The sequence below is a fragment of the Podarcis melisellensis genome (genome assembly GCF_964234715.1).
Source record: "Podarcis melisellensis genome assembly, chromosome: 7".
In the NCBI taxonomy this organism is placed as follows: Eukaryota; Metazoa; Chordata; class Lepidosauria; order Squamata; family Lacertidae; genus Podarcis; species Podarcis melisellensis.
This window is the reverse complement of record NC_138539.1, coordinates 90,214,350-90,238,537: the sequence shown is the minus strand read 5'-3', so window position 1 is coordinate 90,238,537 and position 24,188 is coordinate 90,214,350. Positions and strand designations below refer to the sequence as shown.

The window sequence follows — 24,188 nt, the reverse complement described above, 5'->3', positions numbered from 1 at the left end:
AACCCAAACCCTTGTTATAGCACTTTGGACAAGTGATAATGCCACATTTCCAAAAGTTAAATTGCAGCGCTGGATTAGGCTTTTTATTTTTAGGGTGTCAACTCTGAAATCACAAAACTGAAGGCTTGATCATAATAGGATCATAATTGCACAGCAATACACATGATCATGTGGAGAAATAACCACAAAAGAGGATGTAGAATGGAAGGAGAATATTGTGTTTATTGCCTTTGAGGCTTTGGATTGGAATGGGAATATTTCTCAAATGGTACAAACCCGTCAGTCTGATTTGTGAAGCTGCAAAACTCCTTCCATTCCAGAACTAAATATCTTTCCCTCCCTTGCCCAATTTATGTAACCTTTCGATACAACAATTTAAAGACAGGTTTGAACCCTTAATTGAATTCTATAAATAGTTCAAATAAATAAAGGAATGAATTTAATCAGGTCTGCACTACAATAAAGGCATGGTGATTTTCAGTCACTGTCTTTTAGGCAGGATGCATAAGATTTTAAGAAACATCTAAAATGGGCCAGCTCTTGAAAATGGGTTTAAAAATTTCATCCGATCCATAATGTGGCAGGTGGCTGCTTGGGGGGCAGGTATTGAAGGAGAGTCTCTAGGTAACCTTTATTTTATGTAGAGAATCTAAAAGTGCAGGGTTTGACCTTTGAAGCTGTGATTCTATGCCCATTTACTCGTAGAGCCATATCCACCGTTTATACAGAATAAGGTAGTTGAATTCTGGAATATTCCACTTCAGACCACAGATACAGAGCTGAACTTTTAAAAATGTAACCTCGCCACATGTAGAAAATTAGGAGGCAGGGCTTAGTCTAGGTGTCTCCTTGGTGTGCTGGTCAAGGCAAGAGGCATTTTACAGAGGGAAGAAGCATTCAGAAATGTGACCTTCACTTGCAGACTGAGATGGTGTGGTTCAAAATTCTCCAGCCTCAGCTTCTCATCATTAAATTTATAAACAGATCTGCCTTCTAAATAGACATGAATAGAAAAATGAGCAAAGTCTGACACTTTTAAATTCACCTGATATCAGGGGCAGAGCTGAGAAGCACCCCCCCATGTAAGTCTCTCAGTAAAAAAGCAATAGAAAGTAAAAGTGGTTGCCTGAGTTTCAGATCATGTGAGGCAGGCTTTTGACATGCTTATCCCTTGTTGGAAAAGGAACTTTATATGCAAACTGGTTTTGCCTGCGTAGTTCACCCCAAATCCCCACCCAGATGCTCCGGCTGCACTCATATTTCCCCAAGCAGAAAACCAGCAGTCATTTGCCTAGCTGTGGATTTTGCCCCGCTTGCCCCACTTCTCCACCAGCCAGCTGATCAGCACAATTGCCAATTGTCTGACAAGCCTCCATGTTGCCCTGGGCTCCCTTGGGAGGAAGGGTGGGAGATGAATTTCATGAATGAATAAATGCATTAAATACATGTGTGCATCCCAGGCTGTGGAGGGCACACACAACGGGGCCAGCACTACTTCATCTGGATTTATTTTGGCAGAAGCTTTTGTGGACTAGAGCCCACCTCACCAGATGCTGAGCTGTAGCCCATGAAAGCTTCTTCCTTAATACACCTGAGACTCCTTGTGTATGTTGCTTCAAAAGATAACCAGATTACTCTGTTGGGGTTTTGCCGCTGAGTCCATTGTCAGGGCAGTAGGTCTTCCAGCAGAAACATCATGGCTTGAAATGCCTTCTATTAGCTGCACGCCAGCTGCAATCATATCTGGATGGAGATAGCTTGGCCATAGTCACCCATGCTCTGGCAATCCCTTGCTGAGACTATTGCAATGTGTTTTATGTTGGGCTGCCTTTCAAAGCAGTCTGAAAACCACAAGTTGGTTCAAAACGGAGCCACAAAGTTTGCAGACTGAGACCTTGTATTATAATACGCCACTGATTTATCAGCTGTGCTGGCTCCCAATCTGTTTTCAGGCTCAGTTTAAAGTGCTGTTGTTTCAATCTTGAAGCCCCTTTCCATTTTAGGATTAGGTTACTTGAAAGGGTGCCTTCTCCCACATATGCTTACCCATACTTTCTCTTCAGAAGCCCTGATCTGTCTGCCCCACAGTGGCAGGAAGACACTAGGGAGAGGCCCTCTCCGTGGTGCCATCCTGGCCATTGCATAGCCCCCTCCCCCATGAGGCTCTCCTCCATGGACTGTTCAGCAAATACCTTCTTATTCACCCAGCACTTTTACACAACTTCTTTCTCAGAGTTTCCACTGGGTTCCCGTGACATGTCCTGCCAATGGAAGCCCAAGGACTTCTGCCAGTGCAATGGAGCTCTCCCCTCTCCTTCTCCATGTCCCACCCAAATTGGCTCACGGGGTCAGGAGAAACCCACCAAAAGCGCACAGGGAGGAGAGGGGAAATCTTTACACTTGGCCAGCTGAAATGCTTGTGCAGACCAAACATGCCACCCGTTGTGCTTTATTCTGTAATCCAAGCTGCTGGCTTCTTTTATTTCCCCCTTCACTAGAAATGGAAGTTCTTGTGCTGCATTTTATTGCCTTTGTATTTTTAACTGTTGTATTTTTGTACTTGAGTGTCGCCTCTCATTCCGGTCCAGAGAGCATATGTTGATGGACAAATTAAGGGTGGTCTTTTATTAACCTGCTCCCTCAGAGCAAAGATTTCTAGTTGTGCAAAGGGACCTTCCCTTGTCTCCCCCCTCCCTCCCTGCACATGCACCCCAAACCACCAGTTCTTCTCCAGCGGGTTGGGGAACAACCAGAACAGCAGGAGAAGAAGGGAAGAACATCCAGCTGTGCAAGCAGAAATCCTTGAGCTGATAGAATGATTGCCTTAGCACTATGTTGGATTCCACCCTCAGCAGGAAGCAGGAAAATCCAAGCCCTGGCCTTGCAGTGGTGGGGCATGGGGGGCTGGTGGAGAAATTACTACGCCTGCAGCCCCATCACTCATGTCGGCCCGGTCAGAAGGTAAGTGGGAAGGCAAACAGCTGGCCCATCCTGGAGTTGGCGCATCAATAGGACCCAAATGAAGACTGATGTTGCCAAGTGATGGCAGTGAGGCTGGCTCAGTCATTCCCAACCACGTCCCACTTCAGAGATTTTTGTAGTTGCACCCACACATTCAGTAGGTGGAACGAGAAACTCCAAGCCCAAGAAGTGATGGTGGCTGATGGAAGTTTGCAGGGAGCCAATCCACACACCCCAGACTGACACAAAGCAGGTTTGCAGACTAAAGAAGCAAATAAGAAAGATGGAAGGAGTTTCACAAATGCTCAAGTACTGGGTGATGCATGTAGTGTTCTAGTTTTAAAGCCCAGTGTAGGAGGAATCTGAAACCACTGAAAATAAAGATCTCAGGCCCATTAGAATTTAATGGAAAGATTTGCAGACTTCAAACTATGTGGGGGCAACTTCTGGCTCATGGAGCTTAATAAATGGCACAACTCTATTTTATATTATTTATTTTATTGAACTATTTATAATCTCCTGTGTGAGTTTGTGTCTCCTAATATTTTTAGGTGCACGAGTGTGGAGCTTTGGCTACATGCATAAGGTCTCACCTTTGCATCTTAACACAAATGTAACAATTCCTACCTCTTAACTGAAAGGTCTCTCTCTCTTTTTAACCTGCTTTAACCACTCTGATTGTACTACGCCTGATTCATACATCCCAGCAGTGATGTAGTATTGTGATATAGTATTGCCAGAGTACATTGCAATACGGGAGCCACCAGCTGCACCTGTCTTTCTGAAATGCTGCCCTGAAGAAAGGGAAGATGGCGTTTGAGAGGGAAGGACCAAGATGACTGACTCCACTTTGAGGCTTCATATCTCGATGCAGAGCTCAGTGCTGGGGAACCCGCTTTCCCCCAGCCGTAAGAAGGGGCGTGTTAAAAACACACTCTAGAGTGTTAACTAAGTAATTTATTCACATTCAGTTATTTTCATACACACTCTAAGGGGCAAATAATGATATCGTTCACAAATGCTTGTAGACCTCTTGATGTACCTTTTAGCCATTGCATGCTTGCTGCCTTGCAGCTTAACTCACTCCTTTCTGGTGCTCGATCTGTGAATGCTCTTTTACACAACAACTACTACCAAACATGAACATATACGTGAGAACTGATTATAAGTGTTTCCTGTTCCCAGTGCCCAATGGACCTTCAAAAGTGGCCAAGAAATTTAGGAGCCTGGACACAATGGACCTATGGTGTTTCCCCAACCTCTGAGAACAGAGCATTACTGTGAGTGCGTAGGTAACAGAGGACAGAATCCAGCAGAATAGAATCACAGAATTGTAGAGCTGGAAGGGACCCTGGAGGGTCATCTAGTCCAACCCCCGGCAATGCAGGAATCTCAACTGAAGCATCCATGACAGATGGCCATCCAATTTCTGTTTAAAAGTCATTCCACTGTCGAACAGTTATTCCTGTTGTTTAGTTGGAACATACCCAACTCGCTCATCCGCTCCTCATAAGGCTTGCTTTCCAGACCCTGGATCGTCTTAGTTGCCCTCCTCTGCACAGGCTCCAGCTTGTCAATGTCCTTCTTAAATTGTGCACCCAGAACTGGACACAGTATTCCAGGTGTGGTTTGATCAAGGCAGAATAGAGTGGTACTATTACTTCCATTGATCAAGACACTAGACTTCCGTTTGATAGTATTAGCTTTTTTTGCTGCTGTATCACACATGTTAAGCTTGTGGTCCATCAAGACCCCTAGATCCTTTTTACATGTACTATGGGCAAGCCATCTTATATTTGTGCAGATTTATGTCAAATCTATTTCAGGCGTAGTGACTTAAGCATGTGCCGAACTTCTCTTGTTGCAGTAGATGGGGCTCTTTTAATAGTGATTTATTCCCTTGCTTTGTGTTTTATAGAAATTTCCTTTAAAACACATGCAGCATACCCTGTAAAATTAAAATACGAGATACCTTTCACTCTCCTGAAGTACAGTAAATTATGTGCAAAATTAACCTGGTATTTCCTTGGTTACTTATTAATCATAGTTCATTTAACATAATCAATATTTCTGGGGAAGAAGTAAACACTTACCACACAGCCCCCTCATTTTCCTTTACCTTTACAACCTGATTTTTTAAAAAAAAGGGTGGGGGGAAGCATCTGCCTGGAAACCAAAGGAGAATGAGGAACCGTGCCTGTTATCTTGGGGATATGCAAAGCACATTTTATTTCGCCTTTTATCTCTCCAATTGTATGTTGATCCCATACATATAGATTGATTTTGCACAGGTAGATAATGAAAAGTCAAGGGGGAAAATTTACACAACGGCACTCAGGATCTCAGCTCTCTATTGGTATATAAATTGGTTTATTATTTCATTCTCTTAAAGAGGGCCATTCGCACAGGGGAGCACTTTAAAATATAGCATGTTTAAACATAAATTGATTTACCATTCATACGCCTTTTTTCCCTTTGTAATTTCCACACCATTTTGGGAAGTTAATTTTCAAAGATATTTACATGTAAACATGCTCTTGTTTATTCCTAACTCTCTCATCCATCACCTTCTTCCTATAGTCAAGGCTCTAATGTGAAATATCTGATAGGATGACAACGGCAGCTGCAAGCCCAGAACACGTAAGTGTTTCTCTCTCCATTTGATGATACCTTGCGAGCCATTCACTGTAATTCACCATAAGTGCTTTGCTTTTAGCCAGCGTAACCTATAGTTGGGGAGGCAATTCCAGTGGAGAGGGAGGGCCTGTGTGCTTGGAGCAAAAACAACAGAAACCCCAAACAGAAACGAAAGGAAACATTATTAAAAAACATTTTCTGGACATTTGGTGGTGCACATTTTGGCTGCTGCAGCTTAAAGCAATTAATTCAGGATACTGACATTAACTCTCCAGCTCATTGACAGCTTGGAGCTGGGACTAAAAATGCTAGTTCTCCAGGGAAAAGAGGCAGCTAGTTGGCTCTTTTTCTGGACTGTTTGCTTATAGGCCCAGAGAGCAATCTTCCTTGCAGAATGAAATGCAAGGACACAAACAATGTCCCAGGGAGAGAATGGGAGATGGGAGTGAACAGTTTGAACTATTTGCTCAGCAGAAGGGCAGCCACAATTGCCGGCCAATGGCTTTCTCATGCATCAGCCAGGGCTTCTTAGCCTCTTTTGTTGTTCTTCTACTTCCTTCGGCCAGATAAGAACACAGCTGCAGAGAGTCCAGCTAACTTTGGGCCTGGCTTTATTCACAGAAGTCTCCATTCATGTTTACTGTATTTATTTGCTGCATAAGTTCCTGTCCTATTTTTTTTTTAAATGTAGGTTTCATTTTCCCACTCCGAAATGAGAACTATATTCTGTAAAAGAAAAAGAAGAAAAAAATTGCAGCTTCTTGTCCTATTTGTGCAACTTCCCATTTCCTTTGCTTTCATAGAAAGATGGAAAGAGTCACAGAGAGGTTTTAACCAGATCCCCCACTAAAATTGCTTAGTGTTCCAGCCAAAATTAAGCAATATCAATTTTGTCGATTTTGAGTGAGTAGTACACAGTCTCCGCCATTTACAGTGTTTACCTGGGGCTGGATCAGGCCCATTCTGCAGAACATTTCATGAAATGTGCATAAGACTGCAGGTTTAAGTCCTCAAGATTCCGGTTGATTTTTCTTTGTTTAGTGCTAAAAAAATGTCTGTAGGATGGAAAACACTTTCAATGCCAGTCTACCATACTGAATAGGAATGCAATGGGTTTTCAGCAGTGCCCTATTTCGTGCTTCATTGAAAAAGCGAAGAGATTTCAGAGGTGGTTATATGGCAATCAGATAAAATTCTCCTGAGGAATAATCATATGTGGTGGGAAACATGCAGCGTAGGGTGTCAAATGGACCCCCCTCCTGCTCAGTAATTGCCAGCACATAAAAGACACCCACACGATAGCTTATATATGCACACAGACTTTTATAGATCCCTCACATATAATGCTTCCACATATGCAATATAACTTATCACAGATACATATACATGAGGACACAGGGTTATATAAAAAACACAGGGTTCACATATAGAACACTGAATTGATTTGGGGGTATTAAAAATGTAAATGTCCCAAGTACACATACAGTGCCACCTGTTTGTGAATGAATGGTATGTGTGCATTTACATATTTTCCCTACGTTAAAAGATTTATATGCTGTTTTTCATGAAAAATGCCGCTGCAGTGTGATATGGGCACATTCTTCCACAATAATGCAGAACCAATAGTAATGAAAGTATCTGTACACCACCCACAATTGGGGAAACCCAACCATTTACATTTATGTAAATGGTTACGTGTGAGTATTATGATAGTTGTTACCATATTTTGCTATTTTCTTTCTGGTATTTTCTTAACCACAGTTTAAAATGTAACATGTGAACTGTTTGCACTAGTGGACTTGTGCAAGTGGTCTGACTTCTGTGTTCGCTTTTTATATTTGGTCCAGAACTTCCAGTTCACTGAGTATCTGATTTCTGGTCAGATCTGCATGGAGTGCTTAAATACTAAAGCCACTAATGATCTGTTATGTGGAATGAAAACCAGGGAAATTGCCTTTCATGTAAACCAACATAAGAAGCATTTGTGCTGATTTTTGTATAGGTTTCCATGTCTTGACCTTAAAGCTGTACTTCTATAGTATCACCAATGTACAGTGCTTTACTGCATAACACCAGTGAAAAACATAGGGCTCTTCTTCCTCCAAATTTAAACCCCAGATAGCTTGTTAGAAGATTAATTAAACTTGAATGAGTGTAAAATGAGGTAGAAAGTCATTTTTTAAAAGCAACACGAGAGAGTGATTTACTGTGAACAAATTGAACATTCTCAGTCAATGTGTAACCTCACAGGAAACACAACATTTGCGCACCACTTTTTCCAGTGCAAAACCTCTGAAACTGCAGGGATTTTTCCTCTACTGGGTGGTCAGGAGGCAAGGCTGAAAGGCAAAAGAACTCCTATTGTCCTCTGCTGTGTCTTAACAGCTGACCTCACGTGCCTCTAAAAAGAAGAAAGCACCTGTTTATCTCCAGTTATCCCCTGCTTCAATGAGCACCAAGCTACCCCCACAGAGATAGGCTCCTTGGCTGGCGGGGGCGGGGGGGGGAGTATCTGTAAAAGTGCTTTGAAAACCCCCACATCAGCCCTGACCAGATATAGTCATACACTGATCAAGACATTTTTTCAGGATGCTCACTTCCAATGTGGCTGGAAAACTTGCCCACTCTGTTTCTGTCACCACATCCTGAGTAGTCCTGAAGACACCTCCAGTCTGAGCAGGGGGTTCTCATTCATCAAGGGGATCCACATGTAGAAACCTGTTAGAAGCAAAGTCCTTTGCTTCTCTCACTAAAGGACAGAATTTCACATTATGCAAAACATGAGGCTGCTATGGCGCGCGGGGGGGATTTCAATATGATTTCTCTCCCTCCTTATATAGCAGATCATTCATGTGATGTCACTGCAAGGTACCATTTCCCCCTCCCCCTCCACATCATAACTGCTGCTGGTGGGGACCGGGGGATACCTGAAATGATAACAAAACCTTAACATGTGCCGCTTATCTGGGAAAGGAGGAGAGCTTGACATAAGGATGCTATTTTCAGCAACAGCTCCATGTCTTGAGTAAGATGGTGCTCCACCATAAGGGAGGAAGGAGTCCCTTGAAGGCACCGTACCTGTTTTGGGATGATGGTGGCATCGCAAATTATTTAATCAGGATTCAGGTAGGTGGCCGTGTTGGTCTGCCATAGTCGAAACAATTTTTTAAAAAAAGATTCAGCTGAAGAAGTGTGCATGCACACGAAAGCTCGTGCCAATGACAAACTTAGTTGGTCTCTAAGGTGCTACTGGAAGGATTTTTTATTTATTTATTTATTTATTTAATCAAGTGTAGTGGAAGTACATGGGATTGGGCATTATTTCCAAAAACAAGAAGATTAAATTGATTTTACCAGCAAAAAACACCAACAAACAGCGGCATGTATTGCATATCCATTATCTTGCTGTGTCTCTCTTTATATATTATTTTGAATAATTATACCTTCTCCCAGTAGAGAGTGTGTGCTTATTCAGCACCAGCATCACAATAATCTCTTTGGTGCCAGCCAAAGGCATTTTTATTTGACTAGGCATTTTTATCTGTGCAAATCTTCATTTGCTTCCAAGAATTCTGTTTTATTGTATTTATCTACCCTGTACACCACTCTGAAATCCAAATAGGGTGAAGGGTTGCATATACATGTTTTAACAAAAAGCAAACCCCCTCAGACCCATGACTTGAAATCACTTGAAATCACAGGACAAAGGGACGTGTGGAGGGGCCTCAGCCAGCGTAGACAGCACCAGGCTAGATAGACTAATGGTCTGATTTGGTGGCATTATGTCCAAATTATGTTTGCAGTTATGAATTGTACTATAAATGTTTGGTTTTCTTCAGAATGAGGGACAGCAGAGACTGTGGTGTCTTTATGATATATGGTTTATTTACACAATAGTGCAACCTATGATGGAGGAGCTCACAACATCAACACCCAAAGTGGGTCTTGCTTCTCTCATAGAGCCTTGGATTCCATCAGAAAACAGGCATGGTTCTGTCTCCAGCTGCCCAGCCTGCAGCCTGCCAGCTCCTAACTTCTAGCACAAATACTGTAAATCAACTCTCAACTCTGGCCTTTTTCTTGCTAACTACCAGCGAGTTGAGGGAGGCCTACTCATGTGTTGTCTGGCACAGAGCCACTTCCTTTGTTACCTTAATGGCCCATACTTAGAGGGATGTTACCTCACCAGGAAAGTAGCCTGGCTATTCTAGAACTGAATCTGTGCTGAATCCAAGAAGAGGACTCAAGCATATAGCCTTACCCCCCCCCATTCATAACAACATGCAATCCCTCAATCAGTCTGAGGTCATGCTCTCTAGGGATATGGTGTAGCAACCCTGCTAAAGTTACGTGACTTTACGTTACATCTTGCAAGTGCCTGGATGGGAGACCATATTAGAACCTCATACTAGTCACTCTACCATGACCAAGAAAGATGACCCTAGATGTCTATGCTAAGACCAGCCCTCATTCCTAGTGGTTCCCTATAAGTTTCATGAGACGAAATTATCTCTGTTTGGCAAAACTGTGTCAAAACCTGCTCTTCTAACTAGTAGAAGGGCCCATAGTCATTGCCCACTCCTTCCTACCCACACTTCATAGCTGATAATGCAAGGTCCAGCATTCATTGAGAGACACTCCATGGGGAGTGCAATATATACTGCCCCACATGTATGCTCCCACATCCCTGCAGCATAGAGGTTATCTGCCATGATGGTCATGCCGGACAAATCTTATTTCTTTTTGAAAACTAGAGTTACAGGCTTGGTGGATCAGGGGAAGGCTGTGGATGTAGTATATCTTGATTTCACTAAGGCTTTTGACAAAGTCCCCCATGATAACCTTGAAGAGAAGCTGGTAAAATGTGGGCTGGACCAGGTCACTGTCAGGTGGGTTTGTAGCTGGTTGACTGACTGACCCCAAAGAGGACTCACTAAGGTTCCTCGTTATCCTGGGGAAAAGTGGCAAGTGGGGTGATGTAGGATTCTGTCCTGGGTGTTGCTGTTCAACGTCTTTATAAATGACTTGGATGAAGGAATTTAGGGGATGCGCATCAAATTTGACACCAAACTGGGGGGGGGGGGGAGAAGTAACAATGCCATAGAGGCAGAATCAGGATTCAAGATGCTAGTAACAGATTGGAGAACTGGGCCAAAACTAACAAAATGAGGTCGGATGGCCATCTGTCATGGATGTTTAGTTGAGATTTCTGCATTGCAGGAGGTTGGACTAGATGACCCTTGGGCCTATTTTCCAACTCTACAATGCTATGATTCTGTGGTGTGTATTGTGATAGTATTTTGCAAGTTAATAATACTAACCATAGTGATGAACCAATGGCAGCATCTAATATTAATTTTTGCAGTTTTTTTTAAAAATGACTCTTGCCTCTTCAGAAGCAAATCAGCTTCAGAAAGGCTGCTGAACTTTCTCAGGAAGAATAAGCAGAACTATCTCCTGACATTTAATTAACCAGACATAATGATTGCTGGATGATCTTTATAGGTAGTTACTTATGATGCTAATTTCCAAAACAGGAGGCAATGAGAGACTGCTGAGTCCCTAATGATTGAATTAAAGGAGCAAATACAGTTATGCAGCGTTTAAATTAGGGGTGACACTTAAGTCAAGTGTATGTTTAATAAACATGATCAGGATAGGGTTTTAATCGGGATTTCCATGCGGGTTAAACTAGATAAAACCCATATAAGCTCTAAAAGGATTGGAGAGCAGAGCTGGAAGAAACCCTCCTAATAGAAAGGACATCAACAGGTTTGGCAGGAAACTCGCCTCGCCCCCTCACTTCCTGAAGATATAAAGCAGCCTCACCCTGCATAGTCAACATGCCAGACTGGCCTCTGGAATGCTGGTTTCAGCTCCATGCTAGCATAGGCAGGACTGGGCACAGAATCTATGGCTATCCACACCGCACCTTTAAAGTATGTAGCTTTGTCCAAAGAATAATGGGAACTGTAGTTTGTCAAGGGTGCTGCAGCGCTGTGGAGGGGGGCAAGCAACAGTTCACAGGATTCTTTAAACTATGGTGTGGATGTTTTATATGCATTTTACAATATCTGTATACCACACAATCTATATCATTCAATAATAAGATCAGAGTTAAAGGTGGGTAACGACAGAGATTGACAAATCCCATGAAACATATCCTGACACGGGAGAAGTATTAATATCCTGCTAATCCAAGAGGATTCTTGCAGCAAGCGAGATGAGCAGCCTCTTTAACAACCTTCTTCAGATTACCAGGTGCTGTTAATGACAAAAACCATACTCAGGCTGTATCAACTGCAATGCTCCTAGCTCCCTTCCCTTAATGGTTAAGGGGTATTAGAAGCTTAGAGAAGCAAATGTTCTTCTGTCTCCTTTCTTCACTCCATAAGATGTTCCTGCCACAGCTCATGATACTGTTGCCCAGGGCTGGCAGAAGACGTTTTGGCACCTGGGGCAAACCACAAAATGGTGCCCCCTTCCCTGGCCAGGAAAGAAGGGGTGAGTGAAGAGTTACATCTGAAATAAGGTACTGACTTCTTCTACCCCTTCATAGGTGCCACCTCCCTGAGGGCCTGTGTGCCTGAGCACCCACAAAGTTCCCCATGAAGAGGCTGGGCACCCACGGCCCCAGGCACCCACAGTTGTGGGGCCAAGTTGGCACTCCTGTACCTCTTTTCCCTTTGAGCTTTCTCTCTACTCTGGTCATCTAAGGATTGGAGAAGTTCAGCCAATCAGTTACTGCCAGAGGCTTCATTACCAATGCCACGCCTCCATCAGCTAGCAGATTAAACTCCTGATTTGGGGGGGGGGGTCTCTTTGCTTTTTTAATGGGGCATTTATACTTTCAATTTCTTCAAATGTACTGCCAAAAAAGGGTTCCCCTGTACTTTCTTATGATATAATGTGCCTTTTCTGTTTTAGGAAGTAAGCTGAAGTGGCATTGATGGCTCCACAGTCAAGGACTGCAGCAAGAGGCCAAGTCTTGAGTACCATTCTTAGCACACCTGACTTTTGAACTTAGCACAGGTATGCAACGTCAATGTGATTTCTGAGAGAGAATGTTTGCAGCACACTGTAATCAAATGCGGCTTTGCTGATGGATTGCTCAGTTATATTTCCACCATTGCATATGAGTAAAAACAATAGTCCTGAAGCAAGACTTTGGTTTTAGATGATGCACCATGTGTCATAGAGGGCTTTACCTGCATTCCTTACACATGAGAAATGTCACAGTGGTTGTGAGAAAATGTATATCTAACTCAAAGATGGAACCCACATTGCTCTAGAAAGCACAATTCTGAACTATAGCTAGAAAAAATTCATGTTTCTTGAGACTGTACATGAATTCATGTTTCTTTGAGACTGTACATGGACACTCTACATTACCCAGCGCATGTACAAAATTCAGTCAAGCTATGCACATTCCACAACACTTTATGTATATTGACCAGGAAATGTGCACGATTCCCTCTTCATGGGCAGACTAAGTGCACATTCCCCATGAGGCTTGGTGAATTCATACAATGGCTCATTGCTATGACTATTAACTGTTCAATTTACACCCCCCTTTAACATATACATAGACACATCACATTCTCTCTCATGCATACACATCTTTGACTTTAATGCTGCCTGATTATAAAGGTACCCCTTTCTCAGCGCATAGCACAGAAGCACAGCAAATTTCCCACGGAAGAAAAGAGTGATCTTCCTCCATGGCCGGCTCCCTTGTTTTCCATGTTGCAAACTGAAAAGGGGCTCCCTTTGTCTAGTCTCTCAAATTCACAAACGCCAACTTGAGAAAAAGATGGGGGCATGCGCGTGCGCGATGACGCACACATGGTGCAGGGACGCAGAGGTGCTGGAGGAGCCAAGGGGCAGTATGGCTTCAATGGTTGGCGGCTTGTCTTTTCTGGTGCTCAGTTTCCTCCTCCTCCTCCTCCTCCTCCTGCTGCCACCACCACCAGCCCAGGGCAGGAGGAGGAAGAGGAGGGGCCACCAGGCTCTCCCTGTTGTACTTGGCTCTGCGATAGGCCTCCTCTCAACATTGGGGGCCTCTTAGAGTTGGCACCTCTGCTCAGGCTGGAGGGGCAATCTGATTTGGAAGCTGTTTTTTTATAGTTGGGAAGTATCACCTGACCAGCTGAGGCCTGTTTATGCAGGGGATTTTCCTTGGCTGATATGGCTAGTCTTCTTGCAGTTTCTTCATTCCTTTAGTCAGAGTTTGGTGGTAACACATAGGTTGAATTCTCACCTGACATTTCTCAGGTCACCATTCTAGAAAAGGAGAGATCACATGGCGAAGATGATGATGAAACAGAGCAACATAACCAATCTTATTTTGCTCCATGCTGATATCCTTGGAATAAGTGAATACTTATCTGCCCTTTCACAGTAAACGTCAAGAAATCACTGAAAGGAGAGGTGCCTTTCAACCCTGTGATGGAATATAGAAATTGTCTCCTCTGCCTCAGCCCTTATAGATACTTATGTAAAAAGTTATGAGAAGTCTGTGTGCCTTCTAATCCTGTCATGACAAGATCATGCTTATTTATGAGCCCTGAATATAAGGAAGGATACCTGTATCAGCACATTAATATTTTTGATAGAGGGTTAGGTAGAAAATAAAGCCATGAATCATGTGACCGGTATGTCAGCCATATCATTCTAAAGAGCTAGTTGATGACAAGGCAAAACTTGCTTATTTACTGAGGCATGAGGAGAGTAAGCTTCTTATTTATATTATTATTTTTAAAATTCTACTCTATCTTTACATCAAATTCATGCTCAAAATGTCTAGTGGTGTGATTCCTTCTTAAAACCTCCTGTGACACTGAACAGCCCAAATCTCTTATGTATGTTTTAGAAGGGTTCGAATCCCCGTGACGGGGTGAGCTCCCGTTGTTCTGTTCCAGTTCATGCCAATGTAGCAGTTCGAAAGCATATCAGTGCGTGTAGATAAATAGGTACTGCTGTAATGGGAAGGTAAACAGCGTTTCCGTGGCTTCCATCACGGTGTTCCATTCCACCAGAAGTGGTTTAGTCCTGCTGGCCACATGACCCGGATCTGTCTGTGGACAAACACCGGCTTCCTTGGCCAGAAGTGAGATGAGCGCTGCAACCCCATAGTCGAGTTTGACGGACTTAACTATACCTTTTACCTAGTCAATGCATAGATTTATGTGCAGCCTGGGAAGAGGAATCACCAGAAAGACCTGCCATCTTCCTTTAATTTTCCACTGTACCAAATGCCACTTCCATGTTACAGCCCTTCCCCTTCTTCAGGAAGGAAAGATCTTTGGTTTCTCTAGGATGATGCAACTTAGAACAAGTTTGTGCAGCTCCTAGAAAGACAAGCTGGATGTTCTGGTTTTTGGGCCAGTCTAAAAGAGTTTTCCACACAAACTGCAAAACAAGGAGAAGGCTGGAATGGGGATCCAAACGAGAGAGAATGGCAAACTCAAGGGGAGATGGGCTGCAGGGGAGGGAATGGTTGAAAGAAAAAAGGTCGGAGGGAATGGTATGAGAGGGCCAGATCAAGAGGGAGGGCAGAGAGTGAAAGGGAAAAGATCAACTGGATCCAGCAGGTGGAAATGACACTTCCTTCAAAACATTTCTCATGCCCCACTCATTTTTTAAATGTGAATTAAGCTACAGTAATTGAGAGTGAAGCAACCCCTACTGACACAACACTATTGTCCCATTAGAATCCTTCAGTCTGTGGATATGATTAAAATTCTTCTTGCTCCATTTTAACCAATTTCTATTAACCTGGGGGACAAACAAACAGTCACAATTGTGGTTTTGGTAGTTGGCTTGTTGACAAGCTTTGTAATGAGAATGCAAAGGAAAGAATTAACACCATCTCCACTACTGAAGCCTCAGGAACAAAAAAGTGCTGTGGACTTTATTGCCCTCTTACACTGGGTGGCAATGATACTGAAGAAAATGAATAAAGTAATTGAAAATGTTGGTGCTTTCATGAAAACAAACCTGTACTGTTTCTTGCCATCTCTAGGTGCTCATTCACAAACACAGTTGATGGAATAAATGCACTCAGATCTCTTAAAAGACACGTGACTTCCAGATGAAGCACCTGGGACTTCAGAGAAAATAAAAGGTTCAAAGCTTGTCTGTGATCACAGGCTTTTGGGTTTGATCCAGCACAATGGAATCAACCGCAACGGCCCCATTGTCTTTGAGGATGCAAGTGCAATTCCAGTGCACAAGTCTTTACATAACCCTTAGGCAAGTTATTTATAGCCTCCATTGCAACTCTGTTCTGCCTCTGACAGGCAGAAGGCTGCCCTGCCTTAAGGGTTGGGCAAGGTGGCCTTTTCTGGGTCAGGAACTCAACTCTTCAAGGGTCTCCAACTGTGAGCCTTGAGGAGAATGGTAGAGAGCCAGTGGATGAGGCTGTGCATTTAGAGCCATGAAAGGTTTCCTTAACAGAGGCTGACATTCTGTTTTATACTGTAAGCAAAATGACATACCTTCATGCATCCTTCTGCCTCTTTGGGGTACAGAGCCTTGTGAATAAAGCATGTGGAATAAAGCAGTGGTTTCCAAACTATGTTTTTGAGGGGCATTGGAGCCAACTCCTTGGGGCCAAGTGCCTTTGCCCCCCCATTAAAATATTTGAGTGGGCCAGGACCTGCGCACTGCATCTTGTGATCAAGTGTGTAAGCTTTTAGAGGTCTGTTAAATCAAAAGACCTGTAACGACAATCTTCCCTTAATAACTGCTTGCCCACCCCTACTAATCTGCCCTCACAAACTGCAGCTTTGGAGGAGATTGGGGTGTGTTCTAGGTTTCAGTCATCATGGATAACAGGCCTGGCCAATATCTCACAAGAATCGTGCTTAAGAATGTTAGCCCAAATCCTGGGCAGCACAGGACAGATGTGTTGGGGGTTCTTCAGTAGGCAAGTCAGTATGGAAAGGGTTCTCTGAAGAGGGGAAGTTTGAAAATACTTTCTCTACAGAGAACACTTAGGTTGGGGGCACTTTTAAAAGCGCTGGCATTTGCTGCAGAACTTTGACTCTACTTCCCCCTCCTCCAAAACAGGGGTAGGTGGCCATTGCAAGTGCTGCTGGCCTCAACTGATTTTCTGGTTCAGGTAGAGCAAGGGAGATGCATGACCTTAGCAGCAGACGGCATCCTCTGGGAGAGCGGAAATGACGGGGAGTGGAGAAACATGGCCACAGTTTCATTTCAAAGTGTTGGAGTGGAGATAGGAGCAGCCTGCCACCACACATTAAAATGTTAAATAAACAGAAAAGCAGATGCTTCTGCAGCTCACTGCTAAGGAAATCACCTCTGCATCACATGAACTGGTTTGGGGTTCCTAATACCCCAGGACAAGGCAACAAGCTGGCTGCTCCGAATTTGCCATCTTCAGGCAGCTGTGAAGTGTTTGCTGTAGTCCTCAATTACACTCGCACTGTTCAGCCCAGATTAGCTCCCAAAGCACCACACTGCAATTATAATTCAACACAAAGGGATAATGTTTTAGGAGTGTGTATGACAGTCTCTTCTGGCTTCTGCCAGTTGACCAAATAATGCAGGATCTGGGCTTTTCCACTGTGGGCGAGACTGCAAGGCTCATTAGTGGTAAAGGCTGATTTTCCGCAAGGTCCTTGTGATCCACAAGGAATCATGCTACTACTATTTCATCATCAGATTATTCCTCTGTGACAGCTTCCTGCTCTCCTCCTTGGGAGGAATAATAGTCAAGCATATTCTGGAGCCATAAGAATGGCTTATTGCACTTGCAGTAGCACCCAGCTCAGATCACCCAGAAAGTCACATCCGTACTTTAGCTAACTTGAGAGGGCTGGTTGGAGCTTATATGCCTGCTTTTTATTTGTACACTGGTTGAAGCAACCCCTTTGTGGAGAGAGAAAGCAGGGTATACATCTGTGAATGAAACAAATAAAATATTTTAAGTGCTGGAAAACCTTTTTAAAAATGTAGTGTTTCCTCTGTGTTTTCTTTTAAACCATTCTGCTACCCCTCTTTATCTTTCTGCACCCTAAAGCATGCACTTGATTCCTTCTCTGCACTACTTCACAAAATGTTTGTCTGCCCCCCTTTTCTGCTTAGTCATCCCTCCTGCTCTTCCCATCCCATAATGCCTGGTCCCTTCTCTGTGCTTCAGAGCCTTTGCCCTCTTTCCTTTGTGTCTCTCTGGACCAAGTCTCTACCCCACCAATTCTCCACAGGTCTGTCTGTGTCACCATTTCTCAACTACCCCGCTTATTTTTTCTGCGTCCCAGAGGTTATTCTGCTCCAGCATATGTCTCCTGATCTCTGCTCCCCTCCCCCCTTCCATTTCCCCACCCCACCAAACCCTCTTTCATATATATTCTTCCTGTGCTTACCACTATGCCGTTCCCTTCCGTTCTGCACCTTCATTAAAAATGCAGTGGTGTGGAACAACCGCACCCCACTGATATGCAGCCAAGAATAAGTCTGACTTAATTCCTAGTCTAAAAATGGCAACAGTTACCTTCCAAAATGTCAGATAATCTGGCATTTCTGATTAGATTGCTTGTTGAAGCATCTGTCCCACGTGACCTCTTTTCAAGTAGCTCAAAGTCATTGTTTTTATACCTAAAATGAATAACCAGCCATCCCTCATTTTTCAAGGAAATTATGCTGGCAGTATTTTTTCTCCTGTAGGTTACCTTCTATAATTGAACTGCTAGGGATGTCTGTCATATAAAGAGAAAGCTTGGTTTATCCCAGCCTTTGATGGGTTGGAGAGAATGTCTGGTCAATTAACATTTTGGGATTAAAGGGGACTAAAAGACCTAGGGGCGCATCACATCCATAACAAAATGCTGTGCTATGCAAAGTCCAGACTGGCTTCACTGTTTGTGGAGCTATAGATGATGCCTGTTTCTCTGAAGGTACTCTTTTCCATGATTAAATTCACATTTCATTTTTTTGCCATGCTGTGCCTCTCTGTCAATTCAACTTCCCAGGGCATAAAGAGTTACATCAAGGAAAGAAATTCACTGTGCAACCCTAGTCATGTCTACTTGGAATTAAATTGCGTTATGTTCATTGGGCGTTTCTTCCTGGAACATGCGTCATGGATTGCAGCTGATGGTTCCTTTTATCTGCATATTTCACCTGCCAATTTATGGGATTGCAAATACCTCTGCATACTGAGGTGTGTAGAAAACTTATGTTACAGAAACTTCATTTACAGAATAACAAAATAGTACACGTGGAAGAGCAGGGAAAAGCAAAGAAAGTATGAGCCACTGCTCTGGGTGTGCGTATATTGGATCAGTCAGTCATCTCTGATTCATTGGTTGCCCAGTTTGCAGCACATAGGGAAGCCAAATGGAAATGGGCTCATTTGATCTCATATTTTAAATGCTCTCAAGGAGTACAACTAAAACATGCCTCCAATATTAACTCAGAAAAAAGTGTGCCCCACTTAGCAGATGTTTGGGAAACACAGTACCTTATGTTGAACAGCCTACATTGATATCAAAGGCAGCAACCATTTTGCTCTAATTGTTTCTTCAATTCAAATACGTTAATAAAGGACAACTGAAAATGTCCATTGTAAAACAATTTGCAATAAATTCTGCAATTTAATTTCTCTTCCCACCTGCCAAACCCTTTCTACTGCTTTTGAACAATTTGTTCCGTGCCTAAATCATGACCTTCAGGCTTTGTAGAAAGCAGGCAAGGCGTCTGCCTGAAGGACTTCAAAGCAGAATCAAGGTGCCTCCAAAGCAACAATAGGCATGAACCATGACTTGCAAGGTGGCTCCTTCACCTTCCATTTCCCAGTGTGGTTTTGTTGTTGTTCTTAGTTGCTACCTGAACCACAGACCTGGCAACTGAATGATGTTTCAGAAACTAAATGGGAATGCCCATGAAAGGTGACCTGCTTTGTGCTCATGACCAGAACAAGCAGAGCCCCAAAGTGCAAAATTTCATGCCCCAAGGTTGTTTCAGCAGTTTAATAACAACCTCTTCCTTGGGGGAGGGTCTTTGCTTGTGTCCAAGTTTGATTGGAGCCCAGGCTGCAAGGTTGGGAGTTCCTGGTGAAAATCTTTACCTTACACATTGGGTTTGAACAATTTTTTGATCACTGTTCAAATAGTCCACAATGACTTTGTATGCTGGTGGAAGCATTTGAGATACACACACACACACACACACACACACACACGTTATGAATAGCTATGGCTTCAATACAATATTAAGTGTCTCTCCCCCCCCCCTTTAGGTGACATGGCTTCTTTGTTTAAAATAAAGAAAAACATTTGCTAATATTATAATTTGATTTCTATTCATTTTACTGTTGATCACGGAAAGACAAACAGCAACACAATGCAGCATTGTTTGTAGGGCTGGCACCTATGGCAAACTACACAATAGCACCCCCCCACCCCCAGGGAAGAAGGGTTGAGTGAAGATCTACATCAGGAACAAGTGGGGAGGAGATATTGAATAGGAGGCTGTTCTTTTAAGAAATGGTGGGAACACTGGAGAAAGCAAAAACAGAAGGTGCCTCAAAGAATCATAACCAAATCAAAGGCTCCAAACCCAATCTCTTATGCATGTTTAGTCTGAAGTAAGTTTCATTGGGTTCAATGGTGCTTTCATTCAAAGACAGGAACCTGCTGTAACACAGCTCAAAAGATGGGAGTCATTCTTGGGTGCCCTGCGGGCAGATGGTTTGTAATAGCAGTTCATGAATTTTCAGCAGAAATGGTAAGTTTCTTTTCAATGTCCACAAGTGGTATTTGGGATCACCTCACTTCTTGCAAAGCACATGTGCTCAGAGCTTTGGGAAACATAGAGCTCTATTGGTACAGAAAAGTACAAGCAGAGAACAAGCAAGACAAAGCTTTGAGGGAGCTCTGCTCTGACTTGGGGGCAAATTGCATTTTGCACTTTTACTCAGGAGGGGATAGACATCTGAATCACCATGATTCACTTCATTATTTGCCCCCCCCCATCAATGCACACCCCTCTTATATATTCATATTTCAGACTAATTATTGTTCAGAGTTTGTTCTTTACTTGAAGTATGATCTGTGTTGGCTTATTCACACATGCAGCTCACCTCATGGATGTTTTTGTCTTCTAGTTTTGGATTGGTTGCCACAAATAAAACTTGCAAGGAGTCATTCTATTACTCCCATTGTTGAGAAAACAACAAAAGAGTCTTGTTCAAGAACCACAGATTAACTGTGATAGATAGAATAAGCCTTTACACCACCATAATTTTAAAATGAAAATGGGAACTCCTTAACCCCGGGGGATTGCTTGAGTGCTTATTTGCTGACTCTCCCTTGAAAGTGTGATCTGACTCCATAGAAAAGCTGGGTGTGATGTGAGATGATGTTTGCTCTGCAGTGGCTCAGTCACCTGTGCAAGTTACCACCTGATGCTGCAGTCATTGACTGATGAGCACTGAATCATGAAGCTGGAACCAGGCAATAAGAGCAATCTTGACTACAGAGAGCCAGTGTAACTTACCCAGGTCATATTCAGCAGTTTTACTCAGAGTAGACCCAGTGCTCCTATAAGGGCCTTAGGTGATCTCTGAGTTTCTACCCCCCTCTTCTCTTATGAATAGTTATTCTGTTTATTCTAGAGCAATTTGCCCACTACCCTTAGAACATGGGAATAGCATGAATTGCTCAAACTTGGAAATGGAGGAGAGACCATTGCTTGGGGGGGGCAGGGGCGGGATGCAAGTCCCCACCCTGAGCTGCCACGCCAGACTCCACCTCATCTCCCCTGCCCCATGGATTTGAGGTCTAAGGTGCCAGTACTGGGTCCTCCATGACTGTATTGGGTACTGAGAGAGGGGTATTGACTTCACTTCTCCCAAATCTGTTTTGAGTCAGCCTGGTGGCAGCTCCTCATTTCAGTTAATGGAAAAGACTGGGACTGGCAGTGACCCCCTCCCTCCCATTGCTTGCCAAATTTTGAATTTTACTGCCCCTTTTTGGCCCCCCTGAAAATTTGCCACTGTAGGCAGTTGCCTAGTTTGCCTAGTGATTAAGCCAGCTCTGAACAGACCCATTGAAATTACTGAAACTTAGTCATGTTCATTGATTTAAATGTGTCTTTTGTCCACCCCATGATTTTTTTAGGGGGCAGGCCCCCTCAATGTTCAGAGGGTGTTCAGATCTGCCCCGGCTCCTTGTGCCAGCGCACGTGTGACGTCAGGACATCGTGTTGGGCCCCCTCAGTCATCTTGAGAAGTTGGTGCCTCTGACTCTGAGTAAAACTTAGTTGAATACCACCATACTGTTCCAAATTCTGTTCCAAAGGAGTTGGACTTACATCACTGGAAGAAGTTAGTCATAACTTAACTCCCATTAATTTCATGATGACCTAAGTTAAGCTCACTTAGTCTGGATCCAACCTTTAAAGTTTTAGAGTTGGGAGGGATCTTTTGTTTTTTAATCCAGCTCCTTGCTCAGTGCAAGAATTTACAGCACCCATAGCACCCAAATATAAGCCAGCCTCTTGCAACATACCTAGGACAGAGGACCTCTGACCTAGGACTACTGTGGGCATTACTTTTCCCCATTTGTGTCTTGTCTTGTCTTGACTGGGGACAAAGTGGCTGGGCAGGTGCATGTCCAAACAGTGGGAACCCTGTAAGATCCCTGTGCCTGAATAATGTCTAATCATTTGGGCATGAATGAGATGTCTTTCTGGCCATTTTCCTGCTTAGAAGGGTGTATACATCCAAACTATTAATTCTTTCCTAAATATCACTAATCTGACTGGCAGTTTCCATCCTGTGCCCAATAGCAGCTTGTAAGCCTTGTTGTTGGCATTCGTTTATCTTGAGAGACAATGGAGTGGGCCTCTGGGGTAGAAGTCAAACCTCTGTGTTAGCAGCACCAAAGTGACCTCCCTGGGGCACAAGCCTGGGCAGTGTGTGGGCATGCCCAGGGCTGTGCAGATGACCAGACCCACCTCTCAGCCTCGCTGGTGTGGTCCAAAGGATGTGAGGACGTGAGAGAGAGATTTCCATTGCGATCATGGACTGTAAAGAAAGGGTGGGCCTGATCCTCATTGTCTCCTGCCATGGATGATGGCCACCATTTCAAAAAAAGATTCATACTTTTTATTTTTAATTGATAATTTAATGCCACATGAAGTTTGGCCTTCAGTGGAGAGGCAGTTGAGAAACTTGGAGAAAATCTGTCCTTACGTCCTATAAATAAATACCAGTGTAATAAAGAAGAGCAACCAGCTTTGGATTTAAGCTTTTCTGAAATGCTGTTTCAGATTTTCAAGCTCTTCCTCCTTCATCTCTCCTGGAAGCAGCGAGCAAAGAGAGGGAATGGTGGGCAGCCGTCACCGCCACTCTGAACGCTAGAAATAATCCATCCTCTGGCCATTTCCTGCATTACTGAGTGACAGTTCTCATCCCAGACCTAATTGCACATGTCCACCACTCCCCTTATCATTAAATGGCAGCTGTCACAAGGGCTTGTCCACCAGGTCACACCTCTTCATTCTGTATTAATTAATCTGAAACAACTACCCCCCCCCCCCCGATTCTGAATTTATTTTGCATTAAAAGTGGATATAGCACTGTGGCTAAGAGACTAAACTTTGGGCTAGGAGTTTATATCTTAGCCTCAAAACTACACGTTACACAAATTTCTGGGAATCTTCCTCTCTGCCTCCCTGTGTGTTCCTGCATGTGTGTACATGTGCATATACATACATATGTATTTAACTCAAAGACCTTTGAGCCATGAAAGTCCCATGGCTCTTAACCCTTTCCTCTCCTGTTCCTTTTCAGCTCAAAATTATCCTCTGCACCCTAAGGTGGTGTGTGTGTGTGTGTGTGTGTGTGTGTGTGTGTGTTGCAGTGTCCTGGTATTTCCTCCACCGCCTTTCCAAAAGGAAAAACAAAGAATAGCTGGGACAAGGTGATTTTGAGATGCAAAATGATCAGAGGAGAAAGAGCAGCTTCTCCCTGACTGCCATTTTTCAGCTCTGCTACCATTTGCCCAGATTGTTTTGGGTTTAAAGAGGAGAGGAAACATCAGAACTCCATATAACATCTACTTTGAGCCCTGGCCTTCTATCTCCTGTATGAGAAGAATAATCCCAACCTATTTTACAAGGTTGCTACAGTATAAGGATTATTTAATTCATATCTCCATACTGAGATATGAACACTTTGAAGAGAAAGAGAGAGAATATTATATTTCATGCACAGTGGTAAAGGTAAAGGGACCCCTGACGATTAGGTCCAGTCGTGGTCGACTCTGGGGTTGCGGCGCTCATCTCGCTCTATAGGCAGAAGGAGCCAGCATACAGCTTCCGGGTCATGTGGCCAGCATGACTCAGCCGCTTCTGGCGAACCAGAGCAGCTCATGGAAACGCCGTTTAGCTTCCCGCCGGAGCATTATTTATCTACTTGCACTTTGACGTGCTTTCAAACTGCTAGGTTGGCAGGAGCAGGGACCGAGGAACGGGAGCTCACCCCGTCGTGGGGATTCGAACCTCCGACCTTCTGATCGACAAGTCCTAGGCTCTGTGGTTTAACCCACAGCGCCACCCGC

At 43.6% G+C, this 24,188-nt stretch overlaps 1 long non-coding RNA gene across 4 annotated transcripts in view; it reads left to right on the top strand.

Moving 5' to 3' along the window:
- LOC309373614 overlaps positions 1–23,910 on the top strand; it is a 48,970-nt gene extending 25,060 nt beyond the window's left edge. The window contains exons 1-4 of one of the 4 annotated variants that reach the window (XR_014170090.1): positions 5,118–5,601; positions 11,994–12,102; positions 12,526–12,630; positions 23,851–23,910. This is a non-coding gene — a long non-coding RNA (uncharacterized lncRNA). Of the gene's footprint in view, positions 1–5,117; positions 5,602–11,993; positions 12,103–12,525; positions 12,929–13,999; positions 14,087–23,850 lie in introns of those variants that run through there. The other 3 variants (XR_014170091.1, XR_014170092.1, XR_014170093.1) reach the window with 3 other exon arrangements.
- Positions 23,911–24,188: the final 278 nt, after the last annotated feature.